Source organism: Anguilla rostrata, chromosome 7 (assembly GCF_018555375.3).
Source record: "Anguilla rostrata isolate EN2019 chromosome 7, ASM1855537v3, whole genome shotgun sequence".
NCBI lineage: Eukaryota > Metazoa > Chordata > Actinopteri > Anguilliformes > Anguillidae > Anguilla > Anguilla rostrata.
Window position 1 is genome coordinate 38,813,690 of NC_057939.1, and position 5,707 is coordinate 38,819,396.

General features: G+C 35.5%; 1 long non-coding RNA gene across 1 annotated transcript; it reads left to right on the top strand.

Moving 5' to 3' along the window:
• The first annotated feature begins 1,386 nt into the window (after positions 1-1,386).
• Positions 1,387-4,665, top strand: LOC135258613 (uncharacterized). The gene is made up of 4 exons (XR_010331040.1): positions 1,387-1,476; positions 1,726-1,758; positions 2,962-3,051; positions 3,139-4,665. It is a non-coding gene; the product is annotated as an uncharacterized LOC135258613 (long non-coding RNA).
• Positions 4,666-5,707: the final 1,042 nt, after the last annotated feature.

A 5,707-nucleotide genomic window follows, 5' to 3' on the forward strand; every position in this document is an offset into this window, starting at 1 on the left:
GGCTACTCTGCATTCAGTCTTAAATTAAGTTAATGTTAATATAAGAAAAAAATTAGAGATTAGAGAGAGAGAGAGAAACTTTTTGACTTTTAAAACCCTGTTTATTATTAATCACAGTCTTAATCACTTTGCAGCCACAAAAACAAAATCCCTACCAAGAAAAAAAAAAAGAGAAACCAACCCCAGCCCCACACACAGAGAACACTTAAAAACCAACACCACTATCCCCATGTCTCCTATTCAAACCTTCAAGTCTAATGTATTGCCCACTACTGCACACAGAACCTGCTGAATAAACCACTTATCTTGGAAACCAGGCAAATCATTAATCAACAGATAATATTCAAACTCCAGCCGTATCCTTGCTCGGAACAAAAAACGCAACCACATTAACACCTCTGTTGGGCCTGCTCCCCTTAGCTGGTGCTTCCGGGTCACCCATATGGCCAATTTGGCCTGGCCCAACACAAAATTGACAATCTGCATTTTCCCTGAGAGAGAGAGAGGGAGAGGGAGAGAGAGAGAGAGCGAGAGAGAGGAATACACTGTAAGGGAGTAAAGTAGCCTTATTAGAATTTAAGTCTCCCACATATAAAATTACGCTATATTTGCTTTTCTAGAGTATTCATATCCAAAGCCCTTTCCACCCACAGGTTTTCTCTCGGAATACTTCTGCACTGCAGACCCATTTTCGAAGATTGCAGGTACATTTTTTACAGTAAGCTTGGTATTATGACACTACTTGTAAATTGTTTCAGGAAGAAGCAGTGTGGGAAACCAGCTCTACAATCTTCAGTTTACCCAAATAGTGAATCACCAACAACAGCCCCTTCTATCTGATCTATCATCAAATGTTAAAAACCTTTCACTTTCTATTTTTCAACAACTGTCATACTCAGACCTCAACATTGAAGCTGAAACAATGCAGTGGCCACAGCTCTCCTGTAGTTCCCGTTTATCATATTATGGAGAGTAATCAGTTGTAAAAGTAGATAAATATGAATTTGACATTTTGAATTAGTTAAAAATGGCCTTTTCTCATTCAGATTCAAGGTGTATTCTGGACACTGATGGAAATTTGTCTCCAGATAAATAATATCAACATTGCTACATTATAATAACATGTTGCTTTGATTTGAAATGTTTCATACTTATGCTCTTTATTATGCAATTTACAGACTGCTATAAAAAGAAACTTGCAGAAGCTTTCTACATCTGTTCGAATGATCAAGGTATGGTGGGAAACAATTTTTTTTATTTGGTCAATTTGCATCGTGAAGTTTCTATAATGCATGAAGCAGAATGATCAGCGTTACTTGGGATATTTAGCCCATCAATTTTTCATGAACTCTTATGAATCTGAGACAAACCCTTACTTGCATTTTATCAAATTTTCAGATTGCTGGGAAGAAAAAAAAAGTTATGGATTGAAAACGTGCCTGCTGTTTGGACTCGATCTCTTTTTCCAAGATTCTAGTAAGTTCATGTTTCATTAAAAGATTTTTTGTTTTCAGAATTTAAATATGATTTTTAAAAGCTATTTTCTTTATGAATTTTGGTCCACTCTTATTGGTTCCTTTTCACAGTTAATCTTCAAGTCCATTTTTAGTTCAAGTCTTAGTTTAAGACCACTGACCAATTAGGCTACTCATTGAATGCAGAAGCTAAGATGCAAAGATAAATTTTAATCACAGATCCTTGAACATATATGTCTCTTTGTCTCAGCTTACCGTGACTTGCATGACTTCGATACCTATGGTAAGTAAGACTTACATTTCATGAATGACAGTGTGGCCTTAAAACCAACACACTAACAAGCTAATAAAAATTCAGACTTGACAAAGGTCTGGGGTAGTTTTGTGATAGATCCTGGCAATGGTTTGATTGGATGTACTATTTATGAATAGGCTTTATGGGCCATTCATGATAGATATGTAAGAACTTACATCATAAACCTGGCATATCTTTTCCCCATTTTCATCCCAGTATGGAATGTTTGATTATAGATGTTCCCTATTCATCTCTCCAACACTTTGGAGGTGTAGTAAGAGGCCTGGGAGTCAAGCATACAGAAATTAGTTTTATAGAGAATCCAAAGACATTTTAGGCTCTGTACTATGTTGGGTCTTCAATACGATTTTAGAAAAAGAGGTATGGCCACCTTCATGGAATCTATAATTTATTGCAAGCAATTAAGAAATGAATAGAATGTAGTTGATATGCTGTATAAACACATTATTACTTTGTACTTTCACATTTGAGATACTTTGCTTTTATCAAAACTCATGTTGATATGCAATAATACTAATCATTTTACCATTCCTTTACCCAGAGGTAATTTATTGCTTATTTCTTTAATCAGAAATCCAACTGGCACTTGATACTTGATAACTGAAAATATTGACATCAGATATTCCCTGATGATTTGCTATTTTGACAAACATGATTTCAAAAATCAATGACATAAATTTATTCGACAGGGTTCCTGATACTGTAAAGGGGGAATAAACACAATATTTTGCTTTGATCTTTTCAACAGATATGCAGAAGCATTGTGCTGTTTATCAAAACATACAGCTTATTCCCGTTAATTCTGGATTTAGTTCAATTAACATTGTAATGAAGTAAATAGACAAATCTTTCAGTTGTACAAAGGAGATTAAAAATCTGGGATGGAATATTTATTTATTTGACAGATGGTCTCATATAATGTTACTTAGCAAATGGTAAATGGACTGTATTTACATAGCGCTTTACAATTGATGCCTCTCATTCGCCAGAGCAGTTAGGGGTTAGGTGTCTTGCTCAAGGACACTTCGACATGCCCAGGGCGGGGTTTGAACTGGAAATGATTGATTACTTACTTATTAGTTGAAGCCACTAGTTATCAAGACCATTCGTTTTTTCAGTTTTTTTGAGGATGCTAGGATTTCCTCACTGAGCAAGCTGTCTGCCTTACAGGTTTGATAGAATGTGCCATTGAGGAGTGTTTTGAGGGAGTGAAGGCATATAAACAACAACTGAGATTGCAGTCAGCACAAACTGTCCCAGGTAAGTTACATTTGCCCCATAGTGAGCAAATGCTTTGAGTGATTTCCATGATGAATAAGCCATTTGCTTCTCATGTTTATTTTTCAGGCTCTGCTGAGTCATTCTACCATTGCCTGCTTGCCGCACGGGAGTGTGTAACTTCGGAGACGATGTGGGATGAGAAATGAGCAATGGGAAGTGTGATGTGTTGTGCTTGCTTCCATGATAACTCACCTGACAGATGAAACTGGAGTTTTGAATGATGTGTTGAATTATTTAAAGTTTAGCTTTGACAAAAAGAGCCTGTATTAGAAACATAATTTTCACAAGGATCACAAATAATCTGTCTAAAGAAAACAAGTGTATTAAAAAGATAATATTAATGAGAAAATTGCAAATAGTAATAAGGATTAGTAGATATAGTGAGAAGACTGTTTCAAGATGTAAACAAGCATTTAGCTTAAGGCTAGAAAAAAATAAAGTATTTTGTATGCCAACTGCCTCGCAACATTTGTTCACACGAAAACCTGTCTGTGCTCCTATATACATTGAGTTGACTGAGACTACTGCAGTCATGGTATAACTAATACAAGAGCCCTTTTGCAATAACCTACGCTGGAACTGTGCAAATGACGGTACAATAACATGCACAATCTTGACTGCAAATCCCTCTCAGTTTAAGCAGTCTTTATTCAATTTTTTATTGTAGAATTCCATTTGTTTAAGGGACGTTATTGCAAATGATTGCAGAGTGGTTAAGTAAAGTTAAGTAAAAGGGACATCTTCACTGGATTGCCTGACTCCACTCACCAAACTATAGATAACATGCCAGAATAAACAGACTTTATAGGGTGGACAGAAAATTACGTGCTATGAATTCAGTAGGAGTTCAGAAATAGCAAGAGTTAGCTTCACATAACTTCACGTAATATGAACGGCCAATAATTACTGGGTATTTACCATTATGTAAATGTAGTAACAAAGCATGCAGAAATCAAAGGATCAATTGCAGTGTCCTTAGATCACAGAACTGCATTACAACTAGCTTATAAACACAATTATAAACAAAGTGACATGGTTAGATTGTATTTCTACAGCAGACACATTTGAATAGACAACACGTGAGAAGAGTCAGTGCAATGTCTGTTACCTCAAGTACTTTCATCATCTTGTAAATCAGCAAAGAGGGGGATTGCCATTCTTTTACAAAAAGGTGCCATTTAAAACAAAGAATAGCATAGTGGACAAAGATTGAAGATGTGTTTTGCCTTACACACACCTGTACCTGCATCCTGAGACGCTTATCTGTAAACAAGTGTCTGGCTCTGCTCTGCACTTTCTCCCACATGTCTCTCCTTTGTGTGTGCATGTGTGTGTGTGTGTGTGTGTCGATGTTTGAGTGAGTGAAATGGAAAGAGAATATGCCTTACAGGGACAGAATCTGGACCTATTCTCTCTCTCTCACCCTGTGTGTGTGTGTGTGTGTGTGTGTGTGTGCCTACTTGCCCATTTCTAGTTCTATAACATACATATTCTATCCTCATTTAACATAATAAAAGTCCATCATTACAACTAGAGATGTTATATTGAATATATTGAATTAAATTGAATATAAAACATTTATTTTGACCTCATTGTGTTTGACAAGTGATTTGTAATGCTAGTAGAATGTAGGCTATTTAAAAGTAAAAAGTTGAGTACCTTACAATGTATTGCGAGTATGAATTAAAAATGGTGACTGTTGTCAGCATGATAATCCACGTTAAGCAAACACAGAAAATGGCTCAGACATGAACTTAAGTACGTGGTTTAGTATACTTAAAGAAATATGTTTCACTGACATTAAATAAGTTAGTCTAACATTTTTTTTTTAAATCTGCATGTGCTCACAGTTATTTACACCTTTTAATTCAGCCACCAACTAGGTGTTTACACTGAAAAATATGTTTTTCAGGTTAACTGAAATAATAACTTTTTTGTGCCAGGTGTCTCCAGAATCTTTTTTATTTTTTCAAACAAGAAAAAATCAATTTATCTTAACATAGGTTAAGTAGATAAAAAATGTGAAAAGAACAAAATAAAATGTGCTGTGTTCACATCAAGTTAGTGCCATGTGTGCTAACTCTCCCTACTTCATCTGACATAGAATTCCATGTAAACAAAAACACAAAATATGAAATCACGTGAAAAGATATGGGTTGAATTGACACAAATCTGGAGACAGATAGAGATGATTATCATTATCTTTGTGTCAGAGCTGACGCATTTGATTTTAGAGTGTATAAATAAACAAGGTAAAATTCTCCAAATACCCCTAAAGCATCCATTGTTGTAAATATTATCTCATAAAAAAACACGTTTTCAACATACAAAAATGCCAAGTTACTCAAAAGTATTGATATCAAAATGATGCCAAGTTACGGTACTACAAACAATATAGGCTATCTTGCCTCACCGAAATGACATAAGATGTATTTCAAAGCAATGCTACCCAATATTTCCTCAGTTCTTTCAAGTCACTTGGCCCTGTGTATAAGCATGCACTACATGGACAGGCCAAACATATGTATGGATGGCTCTCTCACAATCAAGATTGATTGAATAGGCGTGTATATGTCCAATTTGTATTGGTATGCATGTATTTCGCTGCCCAGCCTTTCAGTTGCGTGAATGATAG